Raw genomic sequence first — 11,899 nt, forward strand, 5'->3', positions numbered from 1 at the left:
AGCGTAAATTTAGAATTTCGGTATTTTACATGAGAGAGCAAATTGAGTTGGTGTATATACTCCAAAACAGAGTAGAATAGGGCATTTTATATTTTTTCTGACAGATTATATTCAGAAAAATTTTGCTTTTGTCATTGGGGTACCTCGATAATAATTATATTTTATTCTATTTGCGTAAAGTTAGAATTTCGGTATTTTACCTGAGAGAGCATATTGAGTTGGTGCATATATTAAAAAACAGAGTAAAAAACAACATTGTATATTTTTACTGACACATTATATTAAGAGCAATTTTGCTTTTAACATTGGTGTGCCTAGATAGTATTTAGATTTTTTTCGATTCACGTAAATTTAGAATTTCGGTATTTTACATTAGAGAGCATATTGAGTTGGTGTATATACTCCAAAATCGAGTAGAAAATTGCATTGTATATTTTTTCTGAAAGATATTTTTCACAGCAATTTTGCTTTTAACATTGGGGTGCCTAGATAATAGTCAGATTTATTTCTATTTGCGTAAAATTAGAATTATGGTATTTTTCATGAAATAGCTTATTGAGTTCGTGTATATACACCAAAACAGAGTAGAAGAGGGAATTCTACATTTTTTCTGACAGATTATATTCAGGGCAATTTTGCTTTTAACATTCGGGTGCCTAGATAATATTTAGATTTTTTTTGATTCTCATAAAATTTGAATTTCGGTATTTTACATGACAGAGAATATTGAGTTGGTCTATATACTCCAAAATAGAGTAGAAAAGGGCATTGTATATTTTCTCTGACAGATTATATTCAGAGCAATATTGCTTTTAACATTGGGGTGCCGAGATAATATTTACATTTTTTTTGATTCACATAAAATTTGAATTTCGGTATTTTACATGACAGAGAATATTGAGTAGTTGTATATACTCCAAAACAGAGTAGAAAAGGGCATGTATATTTTTTCTGACAGATTATATTCAGAAAAATTTTGCGTTTAACATTGGGGTGCCTAGATAACATTTAGATTTTTTTCGATTTGCGTAAATGTAGAGTTTTGGTATTTTACATGAGAGAGCATATTAAGTTGGTTTATATACTCTAAAACAGAGTAGAAAAGGGCATTGTATATTTTTTCTGACAGATTATATTCAGAACAATTTTGCTTTTAACATTGGGGTGCCTAGATAATATTTAGATTTTTCTCAAATCGTGTAAATTTAGAATTTCGGTATTTTCATGAGAGAGCCTATTGAGTTCGTGTATATACTCCAAAACAGTGTAGAAAAAGGCATTGTACATTTTTTCTGACAGATTATATTAAGACCATTTTCTATTAACATTGGGGTGCCTACATAATATTTAGTTTTTTGTTATCACGAAAAATCAAAATTTCCGTATTTTACATAAGAGAGCATATTGAGTTGGTGTATATACTCCAAAACAGAGTAGAAAAGGGCATTGTATATTTTTTCTGACAGATTATATTCTGAGCCATTTTGCTTTTAATATTGGGGTGCCTAGATTATATTTAGATTTTATTCGAAACACGTAAATTTAGAATTTCGGTATTTTACATGAGAGAGCATATTGTGTTTGTGTATATACTCAAAAACAGAGTACAGAAGGCCATTGTTTGTTTTATCTGACAGATCATATTCAGAGCAATTTTTTGTTTAACATTGGGGTGCCTAGATAATATTTAGATTTTTTTCGATTTGCGTAAATTTATAATTTCGGTATTTTACATGAGAGTGAATATTGAGTTGGTGTATATACTCCAAAACAGAGTAGAATAGGGCATTGTATGTTTGTTCTGACAGACTATATTCAGAGCAATTTTGCTTTTAACATTGGGGTGCCTAGATAATAGATTTTACTCGATTCGTGTAAAAATAGAATTTCCGTATTTTACAGGAGAGAGCATATTGAGTTAGTGTATATACTCCAAAACAGAGTAGAAAAGAGCATTGCACATTTTTTTTGAAATATTATATTCAGAGCCATTTTCTATTAACATTGAGGTGCCTAGATTATATTTAGATTTTTTTTGGTTTGCAAAAAAATTAGAATTTCCGTATTTTACATGGGAGAGCATATTGACTTGGTGTATATACTCCAAAACAGAGTAGAAAAGGGCATTGTATATTTTTTTCGACAGATTATATTCAGAGCAATTTTGCTTTTAACATTCGGGTGCCTAGATAATATTTAGATAATTTTCAATTCACGTAAATTTAGAATTTCGGTATTTTACATGAGAGAGAATATTGAGTTGGTGTATATAATTTAAAATAAAGTAGAAAGTGGCATTAAATATTTTTTCTGACAGACTATATTAAAAATAATTTTGCTTTAAACATTGGGGTGCCTAGAAAATATTTAGATTTTTTTCGATTCACGTAAATTTAGAATTTCGGTGTTTTACATGAGAGAGCATATTGAGATGGTGTATATACTCTAAAACACAGTGAAAAAGTTCATTGTATATTTTTTCTGACAGAGTATATTAAGAGTAGTTTTGATTTTAACATAGGGATACCTAGATAGAATTTAGATTTTATTTGATTCTTGTAAAATTAGAATTTCGGTATTTTACATGAGAGAGCATATTGAGTTGGTGTATATACTCCAAAATAAAGTAGATAAGGGCATTGTATATTTTTTCTGACAGACTATATTCAGAGCAATTTTTTTTAACATTGGGGTGCCTAGATAATATTTAGATTCTTCTTAATTTTCGAAAAATTAGAATTAAATATTTTACATGAGAGAGCATATTGAGTTGGTGAATATACCCCAAAACAGAGTAAAAAAGGGCATTGTATATTATTTCTGACAGATTATATGAAGAGAAATTTTGCTTTCAACATTGGGTTGCCTAGATAATATTTAGATTTTTTTTGATTCGTTTAAATTTAGCATTTCTGTGTTTTACATTAGAGAGAATATTGAGTTGGTGTATGTACCCTAAAACAAGGTGGAAAAGTTTATTGTATATTTTTTCTGACAGACTATATTTAGAGCAATTTTGATTTTATCATAGGGGTGCCTAGATAATATTTAGATTATTTTTAATTTGTGTAAAATTAGAATTTCGGTATTTTACATGAGAGAGCATATTGAGTTGGTGTATATACTCCAAAATAAATTAGATAAAAGCATTGTACATTTTTTCTGACAGACTATATTCAGAGAAATTTTGCTTTTAACATTGGGGTGCCTAGATAATATTTAGATTCTTTTTGATTTGCGTAAAATTAGAATTTTTGTATTTTACATGAGAGCATATTGAGTTGGTGTATATACTCCAAAACTGAGTAAAAAAGAGCATTGTATATTTTTTCTGACAGATTATATTCAGAGCAATTTTGATTTTAACATGGGGTGCCTAGATAATATTTAGATTATTTTCGATTCGCGTAAAATTAGAATTTCGGTATTTTACATGAGAGAGTGTATTGAGTTGGTGTATATACTCCAAAGCAAAGTAGAATAGAACATTTTATATTTTTCCTGACAAATTATATTCAGAGAAATATTTCTTTTAACATTGGGGTGCATAGATAATATTTAGTTTTTTTTCTATTGGCGTAAAATTTGAATTTCGGTATTTTACGTGAGAGAGCATATTGAGTTGGTGTATATTCTCCAAAACAGAGTAGAATAGGGCATTGTATATTTTTTCTGACAGATTATGTTCAGAGCAATTTTGCTTTTAACATTGCGGTGCCTAGATAATATTTAGATTTATTTGGATTCCGGTAAAATTAGAATTTCGCTATTTTACATAAAAGAACATATTGGGTTCGGGTATATACTCCAAAACAGAATAGAAAGGAACATTGTTTATTTTTTCTGACAGATTCTATTCAGAGCAATTATGCTTTTAACATTCGGGTGCCTAGATAATATTTAGATTCTTTTTGATTCACGTAAATTTAGAATTTCTGTATTTTACATCAGAGAGCATATTCAGTTGTTGTATATACTTTAAAACATAGTTGAAAAGGGCATTGTATATATTTTCTGACAGATTATATTCAGAGCAATATTGCTTTTAACATTGGGGTACCTCAATTTTATTTAGATTTATTTCGATTCGCGTAAAATTAGAATTTCGGTATTTTACATGGGAGAGAATATTGAGTTGGTGTATATACTCCAAACAGTGTAGAAAAGGGCATTGTATATTTTTCTTTACAGATTATATTCAGAGCAATTTTGCTTTTAACATTGGGGTTCCTAGATAATATTTAGATTTTTTTCGATTTGCGTAAATTTAGAATATCGGTATTTTACCTGAGAGAGTATATTTAGTTGGTGTATATACTCGAAAACAGAGTAGAATAGGGCATTGTATATTTTTTCTCACAGATTATATTCAGAGCAATTTTGCTTTTAACATTGTGGTGCCTACATGATATTTAGATTTATTTGCAATCGCGGAAAATTAGAATTTTTGTATTTTACATGAGAGAGCATATTTAGTTGGTGTATATACTCCAAAACAGAGTAGAAAAGGGCATTGTATATTTTTTCTGACAGATTTTATTTAGAGCAATATTTCTTTTAACATTGGGGTGTCTCAATATTATTTAGATTTTTTTCGATAAGCGTAAAATTAGAATTTCGGTATTTTACATGGGAGAGCATATTCAGTTCATGTATATACTCCAAACAGTGTAGAAAAGGGCATTGTATATTTTTCTTTACAGATTATATTCATAGTAATTTTTCTATTAACACTGGGGTGCCTAGATAAAATTTAGATTCTATTGGATTTGCGTAAATTTAGAATTTCGGTATTATACATGATAAAGCATTTTGAGTTGGTGTATATAATCCAAAACAGAGTAGACAAGGGCATTGTATATTTCTTCTGACAGACTATATTCAGAGCAATTTTGCTTTTAACATTGGGGTGCCTAGGTAATATTTAGATTTTTTTCAAGTCACGTAAAATTAGAATTTTGGTATTTTACATGACAGAGCATATTGAGTTGGTGTATATACTCCAAAACAGTGTAGAAAAGGCAAATGTATATTTTTTCTGACAGATTATATTTAGAGTAATTTTGCTTTTAACATTGGGGTGTCTAGATAATATTTAGTTTTTTTTCCATTCGTGCAAAATTAGAATTTTGGTATTTTACATGGGAGAGCATATTGAGTTGCTTATATAACCCAAAAAAGAGTAGAAAAAGGCATTTTATATTTTTTTAACAGATTATATTCAGAGCAATTTTTCTTTTATCATTGGTGTGCCTAGATAATATTTAGATTTATTTGAATTCGGGTAAAATAAGAATTTCGGTATTTTACAAAAGAGAGCATATTGAGTTGGTGAATATACTCCAAAACAGTAGAAAAATGTATTGTATATTTTTTCTGACCAGATTATATTCAGAGCAATTTTTCTTTTAACATTGGGGTGCCTAGATAATATTTAGATTTTTTTCGATTCGTGTAAATTTAGAATATCGGTATTTTATATGAAAGAGCATATTGAGTTGGTGTATATACTCCAAAACAGAATAGATAAGGGCATTTTATATTTTTTTCTGACCGATTATATTCAGAGAAATTTTGCTTTTAACATTGTGGTGCCTAGATAATTTTTAGATTATTTCGTTTCATGTAAATTTAGAATTTCGGTATTTTACTGAGAGAGCATATTGAGTTGCTGTATATACTCCAAAACAAAGTAGAAAAGAGCATTGTATATTTTTTCTCACAGATTATATTGAGAGCAATATTGCTTCTAACATTGGGGTACCTAGATAATATTTAGATTTTTTTCGATTCGTGTGAAATTAGAATTTCAGTGTTTTACATGAGAGAGCATACTGAGTTGGTGTATATACTCCAAAAGAAAGTAGAAAAAAACACTGTATATTTTTCTGACAGACTATATTCAGAGCAATTTTGCTATTAACATTGGAGTGCCTAGATAACATTTAGACATTGTTCGATTCGCGTAAATTTAGAATTTCTGTATTTTACATGAGAGAGTATATTCAGTTGGTGTATATACTCCAAAACAGAGTAGAATAGGACATTGTATATTTTTTTGACAGACTATATATAGAGCAATTTTCTTTTAACATTGGTGTGACTAGATAATATTTAGATTTATTTGGATTCGCGTAAAATTAGAATTTCGGTATTTTACATAAGAGAGCATATTGAGTTGGTGTATATACTCCAAAACAAAGTAAAAAGGGCATTGTATATGTTCTTTGACAGATTATTTTCAGAGCAATTTTGCTTTTAACATTGGGGTGCCTTGATAATATTTAGATTTTTTTCGATTCACGTAAATTTAGAATTTCGAGATTTTACATGAGAGACAATATTGAATTGCTGTATATACCTTAAAACAGAGTAGAAAAAGGCATTGTATATTTTTTCTGACAGATTGTATTTAGAGCAATATTGCTTTTAACATTGGGGTGCCTCAATGTTATTTAGGTTTATTTCGATTCACGTAAAATTAGAATTCCGGTATTTTACATGGGAGAGCTTACTGAGTTGGTGTATATACTCCAAACAGTGTAGAAAAGGGCATTGTATATTTTTCTTTACACATTATATTCAGAGCAATTCTGCTTTTAACATTTGGGTTCCTAGTCAATATTTAGATTTTTTTCGATTTGTGTAAATTTAGAATATTGGTATTTTACATGAGAGAGTATGTTTAGTTGGTGTATATACTCGAAAACAGAGTAGAATAGGGCATTGTATATTTTTTCTCACAGATTATATTCATAGCAATTTTGCTTTTAACATTGTGGTGCCTAGATAATATTTAGATTTATTTGGAATCGTGTAAAATTAGAATTTCGGTATTTCACATGAGAGAGCATATTGAGTTAGTGTATATACTCCAAAACAAAGTAGAAAAGGGAATTGTATATTTTTTCTAACAGATTATATTCAGAGCAATTTTGCTATTAACATTGGGGTGCCTAGATAAAATTTAGTTTTTATTCGATTTCTGTAAATTTACAATTTTGGTATTTTACATGAGAGAGCATATTGAGTTTTTGTATATACTCCAAAACAGAGTAGAAAAGGGCATTGTATATTTTTTCTAACAAATTATATTCAGAGCAATTTTGCTTTTATCATTGGGGTGCCTAGATAATACTTACATTTTTTTCGATTCATGGAAAATTAGAATTTCCGTATTTTACATGAAAGAGTATATTGATTTGGTGTATGTACTCCTAAACAGAGTAGAAAAAAGCATTGTATATTTTTTCTGACAGATTATATTCAGAGCAATTTTGCTTTTAACATTGGTGTGCCTAGATAATATTTAGATTATTTTCGATTCATGTAAAATTTGAATATCGGTATTTTACATGAGATAGAATATTGAGTTGGTGTATATACACCAAACCAGAGTAGAAAAGGGCATTGTATATTTTTTCTGACAGATTATATTCAGAGCAATTTTGCTTTTAACATTGGGGTGCCTAGATAATATTTAAATTTTTTCGATTCATGTAAATTTAGAATTTCCGTATTTTACATAAGATAGAATATTGAGTTGGTGTATATACTCCAAAACAAAGTAGAAAAGAACATTGTATATTTTTTCTGACAGATTATATTCAGAGCAATTTTGCTTTTAACATTGGGGTGCCTAGATAATATTTAGATTATTTTTGATTCACGTAAAATTAGAATTTTAGTATTTTACATGAGAGAGCATGTTCAGTTGGTGTATATACTCCAGAAGAGAGTACAATAGGTCATTGTATATTATTTCTGACAAATTATATTTAGGCAATATTTCTTTTTAAATTGGGGTGCCTAGATAATATTTAGATTCTTTTCGATTCACAGAAATTTTGAATTTTGGTATTTTACATGAGAGAGCATGTTGAGCTGATGTATATACTACAAAACCAAGTAGAACAGGGCGTTGTATATTTTTTAAGACCGACTATATTAAGAGTAATTTTGATTTTAACATTGGAATGCCTAGATAATATTTAGATTTTTTTTCATTTCATGTTAATTTAGAATTTTGGTATATTACCTAAGAGAGCATATTGAGTTCCTGTATATACTCCAAAACAAAGTAGAAAAGGACATTGTATGTATTTTCTCACAGATTATATTCAGAGAAATTTTGCTTTTAACATTGGGGCTCCTAGGTAATATTTAGATTTTTTTTGATTCCCGTAAAATCAGAATTTCTGTATTTTATATGAGAGAGCATATTAAGTTGGTGTATATACTCCAAAACAGAGTAGAAAAGGGCATTGTATATTTTTTTGATAGATTATATTCACAGCAATTATGCTTTTAACATTTGGGTTCCTAGATAATATTTAGACTTTTTTCTATTCGTGTGAAATTAGAATTTCAGTATTTTACATGATAGAGCATATTTTTTTTTTAAATTTTTTATTGGATTATAGGTTTTGGGGTACATGAGCAGAGCATGCAAGACATTTGCGTAGGTACACACATGGCAGTGTGCTTTGCTTTTCTTCTCCCCTTCACCCACATTTGGCATTTCTCCCCAGGCTATCCCTCCCCACCTCCCCCTCCCACTGGCCCTCCCCTTTTCCCCCCCAATAGACCCCAGTGTTTAGTACTCCCCTTTCTGTGTCCATGTGTTCTCATTTTTCATCACCCACCTATGAGTGAGAATATGCGGTGTTTCATTTTCTGTTCTTGTGTCAGTTTGCTGAGGGTGATGTTCTCCAGATTCATCCATGTCCCTACAAACGACACGAACTCATCATTTCTGATTGCTGCATAATATTCCATGGTGTATATGTGCCACATTTTTCCAATCCAGTCTATTATCAATGGGCATTTGGGTTGATTCCAGGTCTTTGCTATTGTAAACAGTGCTGCAATGAACATTCGTGTACATGTGTCCTTATAGTAGAACGATTTATAGTCTTTTGGATATATACCCAGTAATGGGATTGCTGGGTCAAATGGAATTTCTATTTCTAAGGCCTTGAGGAATCGCCACACTGTCTTCCACAATGGTTGAACTAATTTACACTCCCACCAACAGTGTAAAAGTGTTCCTTTTTCTCCACATCCTCTCCAGCATCTGTTGTCTCCAGATTTTTTAATGATCGCCATTCTAACTGGCGTGAGATGGTATCTCAATGTGGTTTTGATTTGCATCTCTCTGATGACCAGTGACGATGAGCATTTTTTCATATGATTGTTGGCCTCATATATGTCTTCTTTCGTAAAGTATCATATTGAGTTGGTTTATATACTCCAAAACAGAGTAGAATAGGTCATTGTATATTATTTCTGACTAATTATATACAGAGCAATATTGCTTTTAACATTGGGGTTTTTAGATAATATTTAGATTATTTTCAATTCGAGGAAATTTAGAATTTCGGTATTTTATATGAGAGAGCATATTGAGTTGTTGTATATACTCCAAAACAGAGTAGAAGAAAAAATTGTAGATTTTTTCTGACAGATTATATTCAGAGCCATCTTCTATGAACATTGGGGTGCCTAGATAATATTTAGATTTTATTCGATTCGTGTATAATTAAAATTTTTCTATTTTACAAGAGAGAGCATATTGAGTTGTTGTATATACTCGAAATAGAGTAGAAAAGGGCATTGTATATTTTTTCTGAAAGATTATATTCATAGTAATTTTGCTTTTATCCTTGGGGTGCCTAGATAATTTTTAGATTATTTTCGATTCACGTAAAATTATATTTTCTATATTTTACATGAGAGAGCATATTGAGTTGGTGTATATACTCCAAAAGAGAGTAGAAAAAGGCATTGGATATTTTTTCTCACAAATTATATTCAGAACAATTTTACTTTTAACATTGGGGTGCCTAGATAATATTTAGATTATTCTCGAATCACGTAAATTTAGAATTTCGGTATTTTCCTGAGAGAGGCTATTGAGTTCATGTATATAATCCAAAAACAGAGTAGAAAATGGCATTGTACATTTTTTCTGAAAGACTATATTAAGAGCCATTTTCTGTTAACATTGGGGTGCCTAGATAATATTTAGATTTTTTTTGTATCGCGAAAAATTAGAATTTCGGTATTTTACATGGGAGAGCATATTGTGTTGGTGTATATAATCCAAAACGGAGTAGAATAAGGCATTGTATATTTTATCTGACAGACTATATTCAGAGCCATTTTGCTTTTAATATTGGGGTGCCTAGATTATATTGAGATTTTATTCGAAACGCATAAATTTAGAATTTCGGTATTTAACAAGAGAGAGCAGGTTGAGTTGGTGTATATACTCCAAAACAGAGTACAGAAGGCCATTGTATGTTTTATCTGACAGATTATATTCAGAGCAATTTTTTGTTTAACATTGGGGAGCCTAAATAATATTTAGATTTTTTTCGATTCGCGTAAATTTAGAATTTCGGTATTTTACATGAGAGAGCATATTGAGTTGGTGTATATACTCCAAAACAGAGTAGAAAAGGGAATTGTATATTTGTTCCGACAGGTTATATTCAGAGCAATTTTGCTTTTAACATTGGGGTGCCTAGATAATACTTATATTTTATTCCATTCGTGTCAAATTAGAATTTCCGTATTTTACAGGAGAGAGCATTTTGAGTTGGTGTATATACTTTAAAACAGAGTGGACATATTGAGTTGGTGTATATCCTCCAAAACAGAGTAGAAAAGGGCATTGTATGTTTTATCTGACAGATTACATTCAGAGCAATTTTGCTTTTAACATTTCGGTGCCTAGATAATATTTAGATTATTTTTGATTCATGTAAATTTAGAATTTCGATATTTTACATGAGAGAGCATATTGAGTTGGTGTATATACTTTATAACAGAGTAGAAAAGGGCATTGTATATATTTTCTGACAGATTATATTCAGAGCAATTTTGCTTTTAACGTTGGGGTGCCTAGATAATATTTACATTTCTTTCAATTCACGTAATATTAGACTTTCGGTATTTTACATGAGAGAGCATATTGAGATGGTGTATATACTTCAAAACAGAGTAGAAAAAAGCATCGTTTATTTTTTCTGACAGATTATATTCAGAGCAATTTTGCTTTTAACATTGCAGTGCCTGGATAATATTTAGATTATTTTCGATTCGTGTAAAATTAGAATATTGGTATTTTACATGAGAGAGCATATTGAGTTGGTGTATATACTCCAAAACAAAGTAGAAAAGGGCATTGTATATTTTTTCTGACAGATTATATTCAGAGCAATTTTGCTGTTAACATTGAAGTGCCTAGATAATATTTAGATTTTTTTCGATTCACGTAAATTTAGAATTTCCGTATTTTATATGAGAGAGCATATTGAGTTGGTGTATATATTCCAAAACAGAGTAGAAAAGGGCATTGTATATTTTATTTGATAGATTATATTCAGAGCAATTTTACTTTTAGCATTGGGGTGCCTACATAATATTTAGATTTTTTTGATTCACGTAAATTTAGAATTTCGATATTTTACATGAGAGAGCATTTTGAGTTGGTGTATATCTTTTAAAACAGAGTAGTAAAGGGCATTGTATATTTTTTATGAAAGGTTATATTCAGAACAATTTTTCTTTTAACGTTGGGGTGCCTAGATAATATTTAGATTTTATTCGATTTGCGTAAATTTAGAATTCCGGTATTTTACATGGGAGAGCATATTGAGTTGGTGTATATACACAAAACAGAGTAGAAAAGATCATTGTATATTTTTTCTGACATATTATATTCAGAGCCATTTTCTTTCAACATTGTAGTGCCTAGAAAATAGTTATATTTTTTTCGATTCGCGTAAAATTAGAATTTTGGTATTTTACATGAGAGAGCATATTGAGTTGGTGTATATACTCCAAAACAGAGTTGGAAATGGCATTGTATATTTTTTCTGACACAGTATAT

The sequence above is a fragment of the Callithrix jacchus genome, chromosome 19 (genome assembly GCF_049354715.1).
Source record: "Callithrix jacchus isolate 240 chromosome 19, calJac240_pri, whole genome shotgun sequence".
In the NCBI taxonomy this organism is placed as follows: domain Eukaryota; kingdom Metazoa; phylum Chordata; class Mammalia; order Primates; family Cebidae; genus Callithrix; species Callithrix jacchus.